The following is a 21107-nucleotide window of genomic DNA, read 5'->3' as shown; positions in this document are numbered from 1 at the left end:
ATACTGCTTGGTAGGAGAACCAGAACAAGCAGAACAGATTGCTTTGCAACAGTGAAAAGTATCAGCAAATACTTAAACAGTGAAAATACTAAAAAGAACATTTGTTTTTAAGAGCAGTCCAATCGCACACACCTGTGTGTACATTGTCGCATAGACATCCTGTTCTTCCTTTCCTGTTGCACAGACATCCTCTTCTTCCTTCCCTCCACACATAAGTCTACTGCTTTACGTGTGTGTGTGTGTGTGTGTGTGTGTGTGTGTGTGTGTGTGTGTGTGTGTGTGTGTGTGTGTGTGTGTGTGTGTGTGTGTGTGTAATGCCTCATTTAGGAATACCTGATGGTTAGTGTTACTCAGGCTCAAACCCTGTACCTTAGGTACAAGAAACAAGAGCCTGAAGTCTTTACCTCTACCACCACTTGTGATTCAAGAGTCCTCAGAATGTCTGGATTGTTTGGCATGGCTCATACTTTCGATCGGTTCCTCTTAAAATGTGTAGTTTTCTGGCAAATCAGTGAGGACTGAAATCACTAAATAATGACAGCCATTTAAGTTTCAATCTTTCTATCTTTCAGGAAACACATGGCAACACAAAACATTTTAATCTAGCAACTTTCTAAGATTATACAAGCAATGTTTAAATGTGTCCCTGGTTTGGGACTTTTGCCCCCCCCCCCCATACATTTTGGCTTTTTCCAGATTTCTTGTGCTGCAAAGTTGAGAGAGATATACTTGAGTGTCAAGTGCATTTTACAATTAGCTGAGAGCTTCAGGAGAAGAGTTTAGTGCTGGTTATGCCAAGTCTGTTTGCAAAGTGCAACTGTTTAGTAAATGACATCACTATTGTGCTAATTTTTTTAATGTAACATAGGCAATTTATTCTTCAAGGTTAACAGGCACTTTATTTGTAGAATATATTGATGAGAAGATTGTCAGTCTACTAAGTAAGGGTCTCACATTTGTTCCGGCTAGTGGTGCTGGTTTGGCCACAGTTTTGATAGATTTAAAAATGTTCTTAAGGAAGCTCAATTTTAAAATTATGTTTGGTGAAGGGCACAATCAAGATGATGTGCAATTTCATATCAGTAGCATATATAATCCCCCCTTACATCTGGTATTAACACTTTTCGAAAATATATGCGAGTTAGATATAAGGCACTTATTAGCCAATAAACATAGTGCTTTTCAAGATAATCTAAAAAAGGAAGAAAGGGAGATACTCGCATATTTGTTACAGCAGAAGTTTAGAATTATGAAACCGGGCAAGGGGGTGGGCTGGTAATTATGAACATCCATGATTATAATGAGAGATTGAATGATATTCTTGGCTTCTTAGCACTGATACATATGAAAAAGTTACTAAAAACGAGTTGAATTTCGCATATAGGAGAATTAGTATTGTGCTCAATGATTTGTTTTTGGAAAATAGGATAAGTATTGAAATTTATAATTACTTAAATGTAATTTCACCTACCATCCCCACCATATTTGGTGCTCCAAAAATTCATAAGGATGTATCCAATCCACCTCTCTGGCCCATAGCTGATGGCCATAATTCAATAAGCTATGCTTGTGCCAAATGTCTTGATAGTAGGCTTCAAAAGTATTTGGATGAACAAACACAGATATGTAAGGATTCATGGCACTTTCTTAGGTTAATTAATGGTATTGAATATTCAGGTGAGGTGTTATTTTTGATGGTTGATGTCAAAGACCTGTTTTCTGTTATACCTCAACAGGAAGGTATTCAGGCAGTAGAACAATTTTTGTTTGAGCAAGGGGTACCGCAAACCGAAATTAGTTTGTATTCTGATTTGTTTGAAATTGTGCTTGCCATTAACTTTATAATGTTTAACAATAGTTATTATCTCCAAAAAATAGGTGTTGTGATGGGGTCACCCTGTGGGACCATATTTGCTAATTTAGTTATGGCAGTATGGGAGAAGAGATACATCCTTGATGGTATTTACGCTAATAAAATCACTTTATATCTCCCTTACTTGGATGATATATTCATTTTATGGAAGGGTAACCAACAGGCTCTGTATGAATTTCTGGTTTATATCAATAGCACCACACATTATTTACAATTCAGTCATGCCATTAAATGGTCAAGAAATCAACTATCTTGATCTTAACCTCAGTAACAATACAGTTAATAGAAGGTTTATTGCAACAATACATAGAAAACCTACTTATTCTAATTCCTTCTTGCATTTCACAAGCTCCCATCCTCTTTCAAATAAAAGAGCAATTGTAAAAGGGCAATTTGTCCGGGCTGCCAGGATGGTGAGCTTAGATGCTGATTTTGTGATTGAGTGTAGAAATTTAATGGATATGTTTGCAAGTAGGGGTTACCTGAATGATCTGTTGCATGAATTATTCACTAAGGTCAATTATAAAAGGAATAATGGCCATTTCATTCCCATTCTTAATCAGCAGAGATGTCAAGTAGACGGTCATCGAAGAAATGCTGAGACAGACTATACAACTACTTTCATCACAACATTCAGTGTACAGTTTTATGAAATTAAAGCAATAATTTTGAAGAACTGGATGTTGCTAGATGAAGTGCTTAGGAATAAATTTAAGGATGGTGTAAGGATGATAGCAAGAAGGGGCAAGAATTTAAAATGTCTCATTGAAACGTAGTAATACACGCAAAAGTCCAGTCTGAAGGCATTAAAAAAATGTGGAATGTGCAGTTTTTGTAAGTTTATGCATCAAGGTCAGTATGTTGAAATCAATGGCAGAAGGTATTTTATATATTATAAATTAAATTGTAACTCAAAATGGGTGGTATATGTGGCTAAGTGCAAGCAGTGTCTGGCTTATTATATAGGAAAAACCACTAGAGCACTTAAGGAAAGGGTATATGAGCACCTATATGCAATAAAGAAGTCTATTTTAACTAATGCTCTTGCAAAGCATCTACATATTTATAATGACCACAGTTTTGAATTTTGTGGTATCCAACAAGTTAAAGAGTAGCCTAGGGGTGGTCCATGGATGCTGCATCTTGAAAGAGCTGAATTAATGTGGCAATTATCACCATATTCTTATGTTTGGCCAAGACTTATCGATTACTGTGGAATCAACAGTATATTGAAATTAAAAGCATTGCTTAGGTAGACCAGACAGGTTTTATGACATCATCAGTATCACTAGTAGTGTTTGTTTATTTAATATGCAATTTAACTGGTTTAACACCCTTTAAATCTATAGGAGGCACACTGAATAATAGGCTTTGTCGGATATATGCATGTTTGTTCATAAAAAAGTGTTGGTTTTTAGTTATTTTTCTAGATAGTAATATGGGTTGTCATTTTTCTGTGTATATTTTATATATAGTTTGTGTAGACATTTTTTTCTAGTTCAGTTTATAATGAATTTTAAATGGCAAGATTTTACATTAATGGATAATGACATAATTTCCTTTTCCTGGGTTGGGGCGGGTAATGCAGGATGTTATTTAAATAACTGTTAAGTAAGTCTTCATAGTCTGATAAAGTTTGTGATCTTAACAAACAAAAAGCACTTTGCCTATTAAATAAGAGTTATTTGTATCCTTGCTGTGTCTTTTGTTTTACATTCATTATTTGTAGATTAAACAAAATATAACGTTGTTTACTAGTAGTAACCTCTTCATTACTAACAGATTTCTTTAATGTGTAATTATTTAGATGACTTTTACTTCTGCAGAGATTGTACATATTTATTGAAATTTGGTGGATTGAAATGACAGACATTTGAGTAACTTTTGTGATGGAAATGTTCTAAATTGGACAGTTTTGTCATTATTGGTTCATACATTTTGTTTCATTGCTTATTGGAAAAATGTTCAAAACAATAAATTTAAAACACACTCTAACAAGTGTGCTGTATTATACAAGGAATATAATTTAATACAATTAAGAAGGTGAATCAAAGAATACATGCATGTTTGCATGGTCCTAAATAAGTGTGCAAGGGGCCTATGATTTGAAAACAGCCCAAAGGTAAGCTTTATCTGCCACTGGCCAGACGCATTTTCTTTGAATGTGGGTTTCAATGCTGTCTTAATGAATGTAAATTTCAAGGGCAGAGATGTTTTAATGCTAAGTCTGTTTTCATTGTGAGACTGCATTGCATTGCATTATTTAGCAGATGTCTATCAGTGTTTGTTCTATGAAATTTAAAGTAAACGTTTTAAATTAAATCCAAATAATCATTGTAGAACTAAAGCATAAAACAGTATGCACATTACAGTGTTTATGGTAAATGGGGAGAAATAACCAAGTAATGGGACACTGGAATGGCTGCAGTGGGGGCTGTGCATGGGGAGGGCCTCATTTGACCATGATTTTGTGAGGGGGAGGGGTGGCAAACTCAAAGACAGCCCCTGGCAGCACAAACCCCAGCTACTCCACTGACAGTAAGGCAGACAAATACAGTACAAAAGTGTAGTTTAGTACATTGTATAAAACTACAGTATTAAAGTAGGCAACATACAATAAAAAGTACAGAAAATAATATAATCAAGCAAAAAAAAAAAAAACACAGGCAAGTTGTTATGGTTTTGGGAAGCTCAGAACCCTCTAGTCGTCTGGTATCTCAGCTCAGAATTGTGGCTGGTAGCCCACCTCAGTCCAGCTTAGTACAAACAAACAGAAACCTGCTCAAATGCAAATTTCTGCTTGTTTGCTGATCAGGTGTTGCATATTGCCATTTTTGTGAATGGACCTATGGGATTAACTGCCACAATGTGGTGCACAGGACCGGTAATGACTGTCAGTAATCAGGTGAATACACCTCTGTGAAACTGGCTACCATAATGTGGTACAGAGGATTGTCATAGTACTCTGTTGTAAGCAAAGGCTGCAAACTGTCATACGGAGCCTTGTTATAAATAAGCATCATAAGCACTTTGGCAGTTAGTGCAGAGAATTAAAACTCTGAGCTCTTAACAAGCTATTTCCCGTAGGCAATGGTACATGGTTTGAGTCCTCCCACCTTAATTTGCCTACAGTGTAAGTCTGAGCAAGTCATTTGAACAGACAGTGCTCCTATGTCTCACACTCTTTGACTTCTTTTTCCATTGCAGAACAATGTGTTCCTCAAATGCCTGGTTAAAGGGAATTAAACCTTCAACATAAAAAGACATGTTAGCATAGTAGTTTCATGTCCCGACATATCTCCCTTCTCTGGAACAAGCTTCCAGTACATGTCAAGCAGAGTAGCACCCTTATCACCTCCAAGATAAACCTAGATAATTGGAGGCATGGCCTCAAATTATTTCCTTGTCTGTCTTGGATGCTCTCTTTGAGGCCAGAGGGAACTTTTGAATATGAGTTATTGGTTAGGCTTGCAGTGTTCTGCAGACTGATGTATAAACCCATGCATCCATAAACTAAAAGGTTTGATATGACCACAGAGTTACTTTACTGCAATAAAAAAACAGTGTTTATCAGGAGGATATGTGATCTGTGCTGTAATGCTGTTCATATGTTTATATGTTTATATGTTCATAGGTAAGTACTAGGTTAACTACCCTTGCAGGCCATTTTAAGCTTAACCAGTTTCCCTTTTTGTACTTAAATTAACCTATTATATTTGGTTACTGATTAGCCTTACCCATCCCATGGTTGATAATTGTATATTACCTCTAATGAGAATAACTGGGATCAGAGCATAGATAATTTGAGGGGACCTATGCATGGAATAAAGCACTTAGGAACTGGTTCTATCCATTAGTAGCACAGGGGGCAGTCTTGTGGTAAATGTCCTGTTCCCCATCCATAGCTACAAGCTGTGCTTGAATATGGACAGGGATTAACTTTGTTTTATGTTGAAGGGGAGCTATTCAGGAGTATCGGTATCCGCAGTGAGATATACTTGTCCCTCTAAACTGTTCTGTTGATACTGCAGACGTGGTTTAGATCCTTAGACCAAGTATTTCTGATGCTATTTGACTTCCTGATGTGCAGTAAATCCATCAGTATTGGATCGGATGATGCATTTGTATGCCAGACCGAGGTCACCTCTTAGTAGTCTGTAGGTTACAGAATATAATAACAGGGCTTTGAACTGGTCCATGTGGGATAAGTTGTTTATATATTGCATCCTTTTAGTAAGGTTTCTCTATGGGAAATCCAGTTGTTGTATGTGTCTGTACAGATACATGCAAAGGGACCATTACATTCAATGATTGTCCTAATGAGGGCTGAATAAGGTGGGACAATGACATCCCTAGATCTAGATACGATTCCTTTGTTTATAATCTATGCAATGTAGAAGGGCTCTCTTACAAAAATAGACACATATTGGACAAAAGCTAGGTCACTGCTCACATAAGTTCCCACATCCCAAACACCTGGGTCATCTCTTAGGAGTATATGACTTCCCAATAGATACAATAATGCATTTTTGGCACTTAGTTTTAGCCCATGATTTTGGCACCAGTTATTTATTTGGGACAAACCTTCCTGCAGGAAGACTAAGTCATTTGGGAATTCAATGACTGCTCCTAGCTTACAGTAATCTGCAATCTTAGTCAGCCAGAGCACTTTGGTATTAGTTTTTACTTCAGAAATGTAGATGCCAAACAGTAGAGGTCCCAGCCCAGAATCTTGGGGGACTCCACTAATGACTATTCTCTTTGTGGAGGTAACTTGGTGCCTCATATTTTATGTAGCATCTCCAAGCTTGTACAAAGCTGTCTGTAAATAATCCTTTTGATATCTCACAAACTGTTATAAACTACATCTCTGTAAATGTTTGGTATTTTTGTAACATTTCTGTAACATTTTGTAAAATCCTGTACTTTATGTAAAGCTGTGTTTAATTCTTAATAATGTTATTATTGGAGGTTTTCCTCCTTGGGCCTCTGCTGAAAATGGGCCTCTGGCCCAGCCAGACATTCCCGGTAAACAAATGTAAAATAAATAAATAAATAAATACACTTCCTTTTTTGATTTCCTGTGTGATCATTCAGCAAATTGGCAATTCAGTGGATGACAGAGGGTTTCATTCCCAGCTTATTTTGCTTTTCTACTATGCCTGACTGGGAAATTGTATCAAAGGTCGGACTTCCAAGATGGCTCAACAGAGAAGGCCAGTGGACTTTTGTGTTTCTGGGTAAATTTCAGTAACCAGCCAGTAAGTGCACTGCCTGGTTGCCAGGAAAAAATAAATACAGAGGACCTGAAGAAAAATCAGCTACATAAGGTGGGGAAAGCACAATGACTGGGAAATGTACAGCAGCTGTTCAGCAAAAAACAGTGCAAGCTCCAGGCATGACATCCAGTAACCTAGAGGAAAGCATAAGACAACTGCATACAGACCTGGTTAAAAATAAACAAAACACTGATGGAGTATATCAAATCAAACAACATAAGGCTGGAAACAGATATTTAGATGAGGTGATAAAACTTCAAAAACGAAGAAAAGACTAGCTGAATATGAAAATGCTGAAGAATACATCTTTCAAAAAATAATAGAATTAGAGGACAGAGTTCATAGTGAAAACCTGAGACTTTCTGCTGTACCAGAGAAGCTGGAAGGAACAGACTGTATTAATTTTATAAAAGCACAAATAAGCAACTGGACTGTATTCCACAGCAAGTGTTGTTAATTGAAAGGGCACATTGTGTGTATGCTCCAAACCTGGCTATGAGAAAGCATCCTAGACCTTTAATAGTAAAGCTGCAATCCTACCAGCAGAAGGAGTTGAGTCTTGCAAAATTGTGGCAGAAGGACAAAGTACTAAAAGTGGGAGACAGCAGTGTTTCTGGAGAATGATTACTCATTGTACACCAGGCAGAAGAGGAGTAAATTTATTCCACTGTTCAGGGAATTTTGAGAAGCAGGCAGGAGATTCAAACTGCTGTACCCATCAATCTGCAAAATGTTCTTCCCTGGAGGAACAAAATCATTTTTGATGAAGTACATACTAGGGAGGAAATACAAAAGTTTGTCTGACAAAAAGTGAGCTGTGAAACATGAGATTCTGCTTCTTGTTCCTCTGGTAATAAAAACCACAGAGAGACTGTGCCAGTGAAACCTTTTCCAGTGTTTCAATGGAAAATGCTGTAGAGAAGGAAGGGATCATGAGAGTTGACTAGGAGAATCAACAGTATATTGGAAATGAAGCAGAGACAGGATCTGGGAGATGGAGATGAACTGCAATAAAACCAGTAACTTGGAAATTGACAAATGTGGGATTACAAAGCAATATTTGTGAAAAATGACAGAACAAGAAAATCTGGAAATATTGGGCTTTTCTGGACTTTGTTGGACGTATGGGGGACTCTAAAGTATATGCCCTATTTCATGTCATTAATGTTCTTAAAAATACTTGGGGAAGGAAAGAAGAGAGAGAAAGTTAACTGTAAGTAAAATAAAATCTTATCTCAGTACTATTTTTATAGTTTATGATTTTCTTTGCATGCTGTAAAGTTTTCTCAGTTGTTTTTAAATGTAAAGGGAATACAATTGTAAACAGGTGCTCTGTTTTTTTGTTTTCTCTCTCTTTCTTTTCTTTCTCCATTCTTCTCTCTTTCTCCTTGTACAGTTTTAAGAAATGTAGGCAATGTAATGTAAAAAAAAACAGTCTGTTTAAAAGACCATGAAAAAAGAAAAATTAATGTACTTTTTTCTCATTCTTGAATGGAATGACTGTAGTAAGGCTGTTTGTTTAATCTAGTAAAAAGTTTTAAAAGAAAACAAGTAACTGAAAAAGAATATTGAATATTATAAGACTTTTTTAGCAAATAAATGCATGCTTAGTAGCAATTCTGTGCCTGGTCCTCATGTCTCCATGGAGATAATCTGATAAAGAGAAATTGGCTGCAACGTGATAAAACAAAAATGGCTAGGAAAAAAAGATAAATTGGTTAGGAGAGAATGTTCTCTGAAAGCATTCAGGTGTTTTCCCAGCTGGAAAAGCTATAAAAATAAGACAAAAATAGACAGCACTATTTAAAAGCATAGTCTGCACCATGCATCTTAGCATGGATAACCTTTCTTTTACATTAACTCAAGTCTGTCAGTGTGGCTGTCAGTTTGGGACATTTTTCCTATTAGGAGGGTAAAACTTCAATATTTGAAGATGTATCTAGTTTTGTGTGCTAATATTAAGTTTTAGGGGGTATTGGGGCGTGTTTGTTTGTTTGTTTTTTTTTGTTTGAGGGCTTTCAATAAAACAAAAAGTTTTCTAAGATGTGACATAGGTTCAAATGGATATGACAAGAAACAACTGTATAAAAGTTCAACCTGCCAAACAGTGTATGCAAGTAACATAAAAGCTGGAACTAGACATTTAACAAAAAAGCTGTTATACATAAAGGTGGGAATAATAACTTTTTAATTCAATTATGCTTTCTGTAATGTCTTTAAATGTCAATCGTCTCACAGATAAATACAAAAAAGAAAGAGTAGTAAACTATATTAAAAATGTAGAGTGCAAATAGTTATACTACAGGAGACAAATTTGGAAAGAACTGAACATGTGAATTTGATAACGAAAGGTTTTCAGGATGGTTATTCAGCAGAATACTTGGGACAAAGGAAAAGAGGAGTACTTATATTAATTGCAAGAGGAACTCCAAATGTGATAGAAAAGGATAAAAAAAATAATAATGGTAGATTTATACTAAGGGGCTACTGGCAAGGGAGGAGGATTACATTGGCATGTATTTATATTCCACCTAAAACTTCCATAAAGATCTTAAGAAATTTCTGGGAGAAATAATCAGCTTTCACAAAGGAATATTACTTATAGCTGGGGACTGGAATATGATTTGCAGCAGTGAATATGTGTTTAAGGGGCCCAGAAAGGAAAGTATAACAAAGGAGGGTAGACTTTTGAAGAAATTTATGGAAATATTTGGCATGGAAGATGTGAATTCAGTTCTAGGAGTTCGGTGTGAATTTACATATTATTCCCCAAGATACAAAAACCTGTGCTAGGCTAGACAAAGTTTGCATTTCACAGGAACATCTCAATTTAATAGAAGTTCTTGATACTTATCCAATAGGTATTTCAGATTATGCACCAATAATAACTAAAATAAAAACACAGGGTAACGAAGTAAAAATGAGGCACTGGCACTTTCCCACCTATCTGTTGAAATCAGAGGAATCTAAGGAATGGGTAGTGGAAATTATTCAAGAGCCATTACAGGAGATAGAAATTTCTTCTGAAAACATAGCTAGGGAGTGGGATAAAATTAAAACAGAGTTTAAAAATAGGGTCGAAATAAAAGAAAGGGAGATATGGTTAAGAAGTAACAATAATTATTTAGAGGGACTGACAAATGTTAAAGTATTGCAGAATAGGGGAAATCTCACAGAATGAGAAGAGGAGCAAATGCAGAATGCTAAACAGAAAATAAGGGATCACGTCAATAATTTGCATGAATTTAGAAAGAATGCTGTTAAGCAACTGTTTTTATAATAATTATACAGCACAAAAACTTTTAGCACAACCATTCAGGAAACAGAAAGTTCAAAAGGCTGTCAACAAGCTTAAGGAGCCTATAACAAGAAAGGTAGCAAGTGATCCTGTAGAGGTATTAGAAATATTTCGGAAATTCTATGAAAGTCTGTACAAAGCAGAGAAATGTAGAAATCAAGAAAAGGTACAAATGGAAATGTTTATGGAAGTATTAAATATGACAAGGTTAGAGGTAGATGAGGCTCAATTACTACAGTTAGGATAGGAGGAGAGGAGATAAAATGGTAATATATAACCAAGCTACAGGAAATTTCCCAGGAATAGATGGTATCCCTGTGGAAGTTTGGAAGCTAATAGGGAAGAAACTGATAAAGATCTGGAAGGTTTTGTTTAACAGTATTTTAAGAGGAGGAGAAGCACCAACATCATGGAAGAAAGCAGTGGTAGCTGTAATACCTAAAGAGGGCAAAGATCCATTAGATCCAGCTTCATACATGCCCATTTCAATACAAGTTGTGTCTTTATAAGCAGGACAATGGAAGCATTTCCATTCCCTGATAAAATTATAAGGTTGATTATAAGGCTATATGAGGGATCAGAGTAGAAAATTAAAGTGGGTGACTTCCTCTCTGATAATTTCCGCTTGAGCAGAGGAACCAGGTAGGGCTGTCTTCTTTACCCTGTATTATTTGCATTATATTTAGAACCATCGTCAAAAGAAATAAGGAACTCAGAAACTCAAGGATATAATTGATATGGTAGTCAAGAAAAGCTGGCTTTATTTGCAGATTATATTATTTTATAAGTGACAAAACCAGAAAAGTACATTACCGTGTTGTGGAACATTTTGAAACAGATGCAGTCTTTTTGGGATACAAAATTAATGAAGCTAAAACAAAGGCAATAGCTGTAAATTATACACTCACACACGGATTCATTCAGCAATATCCATATTTATGTGGACGTGATAAAATTAAGTATTTAGAAGTATAGATTAAAAAGTATTCCAGTGTGGTAGCTAAAGATATGTGGGAAGAGACTAAAGAAAAGATAATACACAAACTGAGAAATTGAAAGCTCTGTTATATGGATATGGTAGTAAGATAGAAGCAATTAAAATGTTTTTAGTCCATTTTGTCTTATACACAGGTCAGAAATAGTTTTATCAACCAGAGGAGAAGTTGCAGATAGCAATTAATAAAGAGCTGAAGGATTTTTATCTGGGAGGGGAAGATGGCAAAAGTCAAGTGGGATAAGATGATTCTTCCAATAGAACAAGGCGGACTGGGATTACCATATTTGAAGGGGTATTTCAGAGCTACTCAGTTAAGACTCCTACACATAGCACAAGCAGAACCCTATAATTCAAAGTGGAAACAGATGATTATGATGATGATACAGGGGGGCTCAAGAAACAATGAGAGACTGGGATTTTGGATGCAGATCTTTAAGGAGAATAACAATAATCATACAGGATATTATATTCATAATATTCTAAGAACTAAGCCAACATGGGAATGGAGAAAGGAGATTTTGTCGATAGGGATGACTGCAATTAGGGATACAGACAATAGGCTAGAGGGGGCTGGAATTTATTGGTGAAAAGTGACAAAGGAACGAAGGTATTGGTAGCAAATAACTAGACAGGGAAAGGTAATAGAATAGGAAGACACCAAGAATTTATTTGAACTGCAGGTTAGAGATTCCCTTCCCTTTCAAGGATTGATATCAGAGTATAGGCAAAGAGAAAGAAATAGGGGAGTCCTAAATGAAAGACCAGCACTGTTAGAGTTTTTATGAGAAGCTAGAACAGAAACTGCCATTAAAAAAGGAATAATTCATAGTGTATATAAAATATTGCATGTTAACTATAAGAATCATTCAGAAGAAGTTAGAAAGGATTGGGAAGACAGATTGGATAAGCAATTCACAAAGAAACAATGGAAGGATATATGTATGTCTCCCAAATATGCAACAAAATCTAGAAGATTTAGGATTTTTACTTGGAAATGTTTACATAGATATTTTTATACCCTAAGTAAACTCCAGAGAATTTTTCCTTAGGTAGATAGCACATGTTGGAGGTGTGACGGGGAAGAAAAAGGTAATTGGGAACATATTTTCTGGGAGTGTAATGAGTTGGCAGACTTTAAAGATTCCCTGCAGATTACTGTGTCAGAGATGTTGGGTGAGCAGTTGGTGTAACTAGGGAAATGATTTTTCTGAGCTATGATACAGAATCGGAATTGTCTAGACATAGTAAGGCCTTGCTGAGTCTAATTATGGTGGCTGCCAAAAAAGCAATTGCTAGAAAATGGAAAGTCCAAACCAACTTTGCTAGTAGTAGTGAATATAGTAGCAGAGATAAAACAACTAGAATTTGGATTTTTAAAAAAGGGTAGGAGTGAATTACATAGGAAAAAATGGAAATTGTGGGAACAATACATACAAGAGAGGAAGGAGGTTTAAAAAAAGCCAGGACTTGAATGAGCTATGAAATGTTTGACTGACAATGATTGTGTAGATTATAAGTGATGTATTATGTTTGCAACTAGGATTATGTCACTATGGTTTGTGGTGTAAAATGCTTGCAGCTGGGATTATGTCAATATGGTTTGTTTTCACTTATATAAATGTATGATTGCCTATGTCATAAGTGATAATTTAATAAAGATGTTTCCTGTTTAAAAAAAAAAGCTTTGGTCAGGTCGGGGTATGTGGTCATTTTGCCTTCATCCATTGCTTTGGTGACCTTTTCAAAAAATCCACCAGGTTGAATGAACATGATCTGCTCTTGATGAATCCAAACTGGGACTGGTACAGAGTTTGGAGGTTCCCTATGCCTGATTGATTATTTCCATGATAAGTCTTTCCAGAGATTTGGATATCAGGCAGGTCAGACTTAGGGATCTTTAATTGCCTTGGAGTATGAAATGTCCTCCCTTCTGCAGGGGAATGACTCTAGCTGTACTCCATTTCTTTGGCACAAAATGTGTATATAGGCTGAGACTGAACAGTGTTGTCATAGATGGGGCTAAATTATGCTTCATGCTATTTAAGATGCATCCAGGAATATTGTGAGGACCCATCGATGCAGTATTTTTAGTCTGAGGTGCTTTTAGGACTTGGTCTTTTACTATAGCAAGAGGAGAGCCAGTTTCGGGTATATCTTGAGGAAAAGACAGAGGGGAGAGAGAGGTAAAGATAGAGCTAAATTTATCGGCCAAGTATGTTTGCTATTTCTTCACCCTAAGTGTAGATAACATTGTTCAGAATCAACACAGTGCATTGCTGCATTTTGCTTTTGAGATTATGAACATAAGAAAAAATGCCTTGTTATTGTCTTTTGCTTGGTTAACTATTTTAGCCTCAAACTAAAATCTTATTAAGCTCTTGAGTTGTTTGTTTATTTTAGTGAAAAAGGCTAAAGAACTTTCTAAAGGTACCTTGGGTGGAAGGTTGCATGTTCTACGCATTTTGGTGGCACAGCAGAAAGGTTGCATTGTGTACTGTGATGTCATGGCATGCCCTATACCTTTTTACATGTGGTGGTGCAATATGGGTCCTGCATGCAAAATTAGTAAATTCCTGGCAGCCTTACCTCATCTGCATCTTACTGGCTGGATGACACTTAAGTCGGCTGATGTTTGCAGCCAAATAAGAAGTGTAGATGCAGTCAGCATATTTGGTTGTGCTATTACTAGTTTGCCATGTTTACCCATGGCATAAATTAGCTACCTTATGCATTACTATGCTCAGTGTGTGTGTGTTCAGCTGCTGTGTAGTTTCAGCTTTTTTAAGGTTTAGTTTCCAAATGATCCCAACATCTGCCAGAAAGAAGAAACAGACTGCAAAAGAGCTGGCAGTTATTGCTGCAAAGATACATAGAAAGCTACATGAATTGTTTGGTTTCAAGACAACACAGAGGCACACACCATCTCATTCTGTCTATGATAGCTCGGAAAACATAGCGGACACCACAGGGCCTTCCAGTACTACTACAAGTACCCAGCATATCACAACAGAGATGAATTCTAGATGTGATATCACTTACAAAAACATTGATGTAAACACCCTGGCCCTAACAAGTAAAGCAACAGAGAGTTTTCAGAAGATGGCAACAGATCTGGATTTTGCTTACTATATTAACTGAAAATATTGATGTTGTCAGCTGCACTTCAGGTAGAGACCTTTATTCTCCCTCCATGACCCTTACCTACTCTCAGTTTCCAGAAGGGTCATATACGTTAGAAAATGCAGACTACCCACAAGGTGAAATTTCTGACAAAGAATCTGTAGGTAGAGGGATCTGCTTGCCAACTGCATTCCTACTTTCAGTCTTCTCCTTCTGGCTTTTAGTACTTACCGTATATCTATGACTGAAAAAACACCAGATTTCTCATTTGAACCAATGCGTATGACTCAATTCTACCTGTTTTCTGTCACATAATTCAGTATGTTACAACAATACTGATGGCATTTTCCAACTATGCAATGTAAAAGCAGCATGTATTAAGTAAGTTGTTGTGAGAAGTAAATTAAAAACTGAAAGCAGAAGTTGTAAACCACAGTGGTTTTCATCTTTCCTTTGGTTAACCAACTGATGGAATCAAAGTCTGTGTATAGCGCTGTTACTGCTGTGGTGTTGTAACAAGGAAACTGCTCACATCCCATTCCTTCATTGAACTTACATTCTGTACTGCTTGAATCAGTGATGGGAAGAAAGCAATTGAAACATTTACCAGACATCAAACAACATTATTCTACCATGAAGCTGTTGAGAAATTATAGTGTTTTCAAGCGGGTAAAAAGAACCTTGCTACTCATTTAAGCCAGCAATACTTTTATTTTGTTTTGTTTGCCAGGAAAGATCAGCTGGGCACAAGGCCCTTTTTCAGCAGAGGCCTGAAGAAAAAAACTCTATAGACGTAAAGTTAACAATACATTCTACTATCACAGTTTTCACATTCTATGCAAATACTATGACATTATATGTACATAATAGTAATACATAAGATGTTATGCATTTTGTAATACAAAACGGTTTGTGAATAGACTTAATACATATGTGGTGCATGGAGCCGAGTGCTTACTCTCCAATATCTGGAAAAAGACAAATCAGGTAAGAGCCTCTATAGCATGGGACCCAATATTGACAAATGTTAAACACACCCCATCGTTCAGTTGCTAAGATCAGGTATTGCACTAGGCAGTTAAACCTTCGCTCTCGAGATAGCTAGCAAATGACAGTGTCAGAATAAATAAAAAATATTTGTTTTTGCCCACTCTCTTTGACATTAATGTGTCCGTACTTCTCAACTGCCCATATTTTTGCAGAATGTCCAGATTTTTTTGCCATATATTTTTGGTCTGTTTCTCTTAAAATTGTGGTTTTCTGGAAAATCCTTGGTAAATCATTGAGGACTGATATCAGAAAATAATGAAAGACATTTGTGTTTCAGACTTCATACCATTCAAAAAATTCATGCTAATGGAAAACCTGTTATTCTATCAACTTTTTATATTTTTATATTTAAAAATTGTCCCAGTTTTTGGGCCTTTGTCTCCCCATTATTTATGTCTTTGCCCAGATTTCTTGCTTTAAGAGATTGAGAAGTTTGAGTGTGTCCCTGAGTTTTTATAACATAACAAGAATCCCTTGCACTGTTTTTCTGACAGTGCTTGCTAAATGCTTTATGGCTTTGAAAGCCAGCAAAACACTTAACATTTTTTTTCTTCTGTAACTAGTAGTACATATAGCAGATGAAGCTCCATGCACTTCAAAGAATAATGACTGAGTCTCCCATCACAACAACCCTTTATTACGTGTGCTCACATGAATGCCAAGATTCACTTCTCAAGCTTTGCTCTCGAGATGAATTTCTTCATAGGTTCATAGGTTCATAGGTTCATACTAGGCTATCTGCCCGAGGGCATTTACAAGCCTAGCCCATAGTTTTGTGGCTTACGCCACCCCTTTAGTATGGGGAACTATACCCATTATTTTGCTGTGCCTCTGTCGAGCAGTGACACTGAGGTAATCCCTGGGGTATATCTGCGATCTCCCATCCATTGGTCAAGATTTCTCTTGAACAAGGCCAGCGAGGTGCTCTGCCTCACATATACCGGGATTTTATTCCACAGCATAGGGAGTCTTTGGGTGATGAATCTATCCCTCCAGCACGTCCTATTAATAGCCATGTCGAGGTTTAAGTCTTCCGCCCTTGTGGCTCTGATGGATCTAGATTTTTGAGGTGAAGCATATTCATCAAATCTGGGTTTGACATGGCCTTGTATGTTAGGCAAAGGTCACCTCTGAGCAAGCGGTAAGCGACTGAATAGAGCTGGAGTTCTTTCAGTTGGGCAGCATAGGACAGATGTTTGAGACCCTTTATCCTTTTGGTGAGGAACTTTTGTGGCCTCTCCAGCTGCTGCAAGTGTCGGGTCAGATATATTCCGAATGGGGCATTGTACTCAATCATTGGTCTGATGAGTGATGAGTATAGGGAGACTATGACCTCCCTTGATCTAGATGAGAATCCCTTCTTGATAAGGTGGGCAATGTAGAAGGTCTTCCTAACTACTTTAGCTACATGGGTGTTGAATGACAGACTACTATCAACCTGGGTCCCCAGGTCCCTGATAACTTCTTCTGTGCTCAGTGGATTGCCACCTATTTGGTAGCTAGGGGTAACCTTGTTTTTCCCGAAGGGTATGACTATGCATTTTTGGCATTTAACTTTAGGCCATGGCTCTGGCACCAGTTATCCGTTTCTGTGAGACCCTTCTGAAGGATATCTGTGTCAGATGTGTTTTCTACTATGGCCCAGTTTGCAGTCATCTGCAAACTTTGTCAGCCATAACCCTCCTGTGTTTGCTTGTACTTGGAAAAGTAGATGCCAAACAAGAGTGGGCCCAGGACTGAGCCCTGTGGTACACCACTTGTGACAGGCTTTGAGTCTGACATGGCGCCAGCAACTCTGACCCTGTGGGTTCTGTCACTCAGCCAGTTTGCAACCCATCTTGTGATATATGGGTTAACATTTAAGCTGATGAGTTTTTCAATGATACCCGAGTGGGGTATTGTATCGAAGGCCTTCGCCAGATTGAGGTAGGCTGTATGGACTGCCTTTCCCTCATCAATGGCTTTGGTGACTGTTTCGAAAAAGTCAACCAAGTTTAGAAGGCATGATCTGCCTTTGACAAAGCCAAACTGGGATGGATCCAAAGTCTGCAAATTCGCTATGTCTTTATTTATGAGGTCCATTATGATCCTCTCCATGGTTTTGCAGATAAGGCTTGTCAAGCTAATGGGCCGGTAATTTCCAGGGTCGGTGGAGGCACCGCCTTTGTGAAGTGGGACCACAGTTGCAGTGCGCCACTCCCTGGGTACGTATCCAGAGGTAAGACTATGATTAAACAGCTGTCCTAGCTGTGGGTTTAATTCCTCGTTGAGTTCGTGGAGCACACAGCCGGGGACACCATCAGGTCCCATGGATGCTGTGTTCTTTGCCTTGGAGAGAGCAGTTCTCACCTGAGCGTTGGAGATGTTTGGGGGGCTACAATCATTTGGTATAGATATCTCTCCTTTTGGGGGGGAGGGGGGGAGAAGTTTGCACTGAACCTGTCAGCCAGTATGTTGGCAATGTCTGTAGGATCAGTAATCTTCACATCATTTTGAACTAGTTCTGAGCATATCTGGGAGTTTCCTCCCAGGTTTCTAACACAGAGTATCTCAAGCTTGGCATCCTTGTCTTGAATACATAATAAGACAGTTATGATTGGCAACCTGCTCATAATCCTCTTTATTAGGAATTGTACTTTATAAAAGTATTTAACAAATGCTATAGTTTCAGTATGGAGGTGGGTCAACAGAATTTTAAGTACAGCACTTGTTATGGGGTAGTGCTAGTTGGTAATCTTATCATGGAGTATAAAAGCAGCAATGCCAAGAGTTAAAGAGTTGTTTTAGTTTATTTTGACAATATGTGGTTTTTCACTGCATTTAATAGGGACACGGATGGAGTTCCAGACCTTGGAGACATGGCGGGAATACAGAGTATCTCAAGCTATGTTGCTGGACTTTTGAACCATGAGGAGATGTTTATCACTAGAGCGGAGTTGTTGGCTGGAGGTGCACCTTTGTAGCAAAGAGCCTAGGTCAGGGCACCTTTCTGGATTATGCAATACACTGTGCGCTAGTTGTAGCTGAGAGAAAGAGTGAGGAAAAGGGGTACCTCTAGCCAGATGAGGTGCTGAAGGGCAATGCAGTGATGAGTAGAGCAAGCTTTACTGGATGTGAATTTGTCAGTTTTATTGTAGACTGCTCAGCTTTGCTGTTCTATGTGACTTGGAGGCTAGTGAAAATTGATCAGGCATTGATCAGGAAGACAATAGAAATGGGTGAAAGTTATCCTGCTACTTCTACAGAGACAGTTTAACTCTTTACAAGAAATCCAGCTTTTGGTGTATGTATTTTTTTTATAGTGTGTTCAATATATAAATCAAATTTCAAGTTATCATCCAAAGTGACAACGAGTAATTTAGTGCTGGAGATTTCATTTATGTTGCTATTGTAGGAGGTGATTTTTGAAATTTGTTTTGTAACCACTATGGGACTTAGGGGTGAAAAGGAGTGTTTTTACCTTCTTTGGATTCAAGATGAAGTCAGATTTAGCCAGCCAAGTTTTGATGGAGGCAAAGCAGTCCTGAGTGAGTTGTTAAAGCTGAGAAGGATTCTGGGCTGAGCATATGAGTAGACTCATCAACGTATTGAATTAGGTCAGCAGTTTAACAGAAGTGTGCAAACCACTAATAAATATGTTGAACAAGAGGCACCCAAGTGTTGATCCTTGGGGTACACCAACAGATACTGGTAGGAAGGTGATTGCCATTTAATAGCTTGTAATCTATAAGACTGATAGTTTTTTGGTGGAGCCTCAGCAATCTTTTGGGTTTTTATGGTGAACACTTTATGAGTCAAAGTAGTAGTGGGTTTTATCTATTTTGACTTGTTTTTTTTTTTCAAAGACTGCTTGAAAGCCCTATTCCTGTTTTTGTTCTCCTATAGACTGCTAAGAGGTGATATGGCCTACAAAGCATCTTCTGATCCCACTCTGATGGACCTATTGCTCATCCACGAAACAAATAGCATCAGAATTATCCAGTTTAGAGACCTAAACCTCATCTGCAACATAAATAGGACATGTTGGAGGGACAGCTACTCATGAGACCTAAACCTCATCTGCAACATAAATAGGACATGTAGGAGGGACAGCTACGTATGAGATCTAAACCTCATCTGCAACATAAATAGGACATGTTGGAGGGACGGCTACGTATGAGACCTAAACCTCATCTGCAACATAAATAAGACATGTTGGAGGGACAGCTACGTATGAGACCTAAACCTCATCTGCAACATAAATAGGACATGTTGGAGGAACGGCTACGTATGAGACCTTAACCTCATCTGCAACATAAATAGGACATGTTGGAGGGACAGCTACCTATCTCAGACACTACCATTTTTCTGAAGCAGACTTCCCATCCATGTGAAGCAGAGTTCTTCCCTTACCCAATTCAAGTGTAACTAGGACCAGTAGATGGGGGTGTTCAAAAGTTACCCCTGGTCTGACATCTATATCTCTGGTACACAGAGGCAGCCTATAAATGCTTGGTCACCATGTCCAAGCCTGCATAGACCCCTTAAAATAATCCTAGAGTATTCAACTTGTCAGATACATTTGGGGAGCATGGCTAGGCTTTTAAAAAGGTCCCCCTGGGGTCGTTAGCCTAGTAATCACCTATGAACCTATGTATCTAAAGTTCTGATGGTTTTGTGAAGTGCAATTTTGTTGCCAGATTTTCAAAGCCTTATCTCTCTTATCTCTCTTACTCTTATTTTGGTGCCAGAAGACAGTTGGGGGCAGAGTTACATTTGAGTCTCTTTCTCCCAGTTGGTGCCTGATAACCTAGTACATTAAGGAACAGTTAACTTAAATAGGTCAAGGGGCTAGTGGGGGATACCCCTCGATATGCTTTCAAAAATAAAAAAATCTTTAAAGAGATTATTATGTGGCCCTAAGTATGCACATGAGAACACTACTGAATTATCCCATCATAACTATGACATCTTTCCCTGGAATAGATGTAATTTCTGTAAATGTTTAGATAGAAGTGGTAACTTTACACATCCGGATACAAAAAAAATGTTTATGTTTTAGATTAGTAGCTGATTGTAATATCACTAATTTGGTATACTTAGCCTACTGTGTTGCATGCCAATCTTTTTATGTGGGTATTCTACACGTAGGCTAAGAGATTGGTATCAGAGAACACATGTACGATATTTCCAAACAAGTTGTAACTAATGCACTGGCGAGACATGTCATAGAGAATGGGAATGGACATGAATTTAAATTTATGGTTATTGAGATTGTAGCTTTAGGAAACAGAGGGGGAGACGTAAGAAACAGGGTAGAAACCAAAGAGCTGGACTGGATTATTAGGATGCATACAAATATGGGTAAAGGGCTTAATGAAAAGGTATATATTAGACCTATACTTCTTAATAGACCTCTTCCTAGGTAACTTGTGCTGTTATTATTCTGTATGCAATCTTATGCTATTATTTATTCATGGTTTTTATTTATTTATTTGCACAGTTTTATCT

This window comes from Protopterus annectens, chromosome 4.part0 (assembly GCF_019279795.1).
Source record: "Protopterus annectens isolate FY-2018-M chromosome 4.part0, PAN1.0, whole genome shotgun sequence".
In the NCBI taxonomy this organism is placed as follows: domain Eukaryota; kingdom Metazoa; phylum Chordata; order Ceratodontiformes; family Protopteridae; genus Protopterus; species Protopterus annectens.
This window is presented reverse-complemented; position numbering follows the sequence as displayed.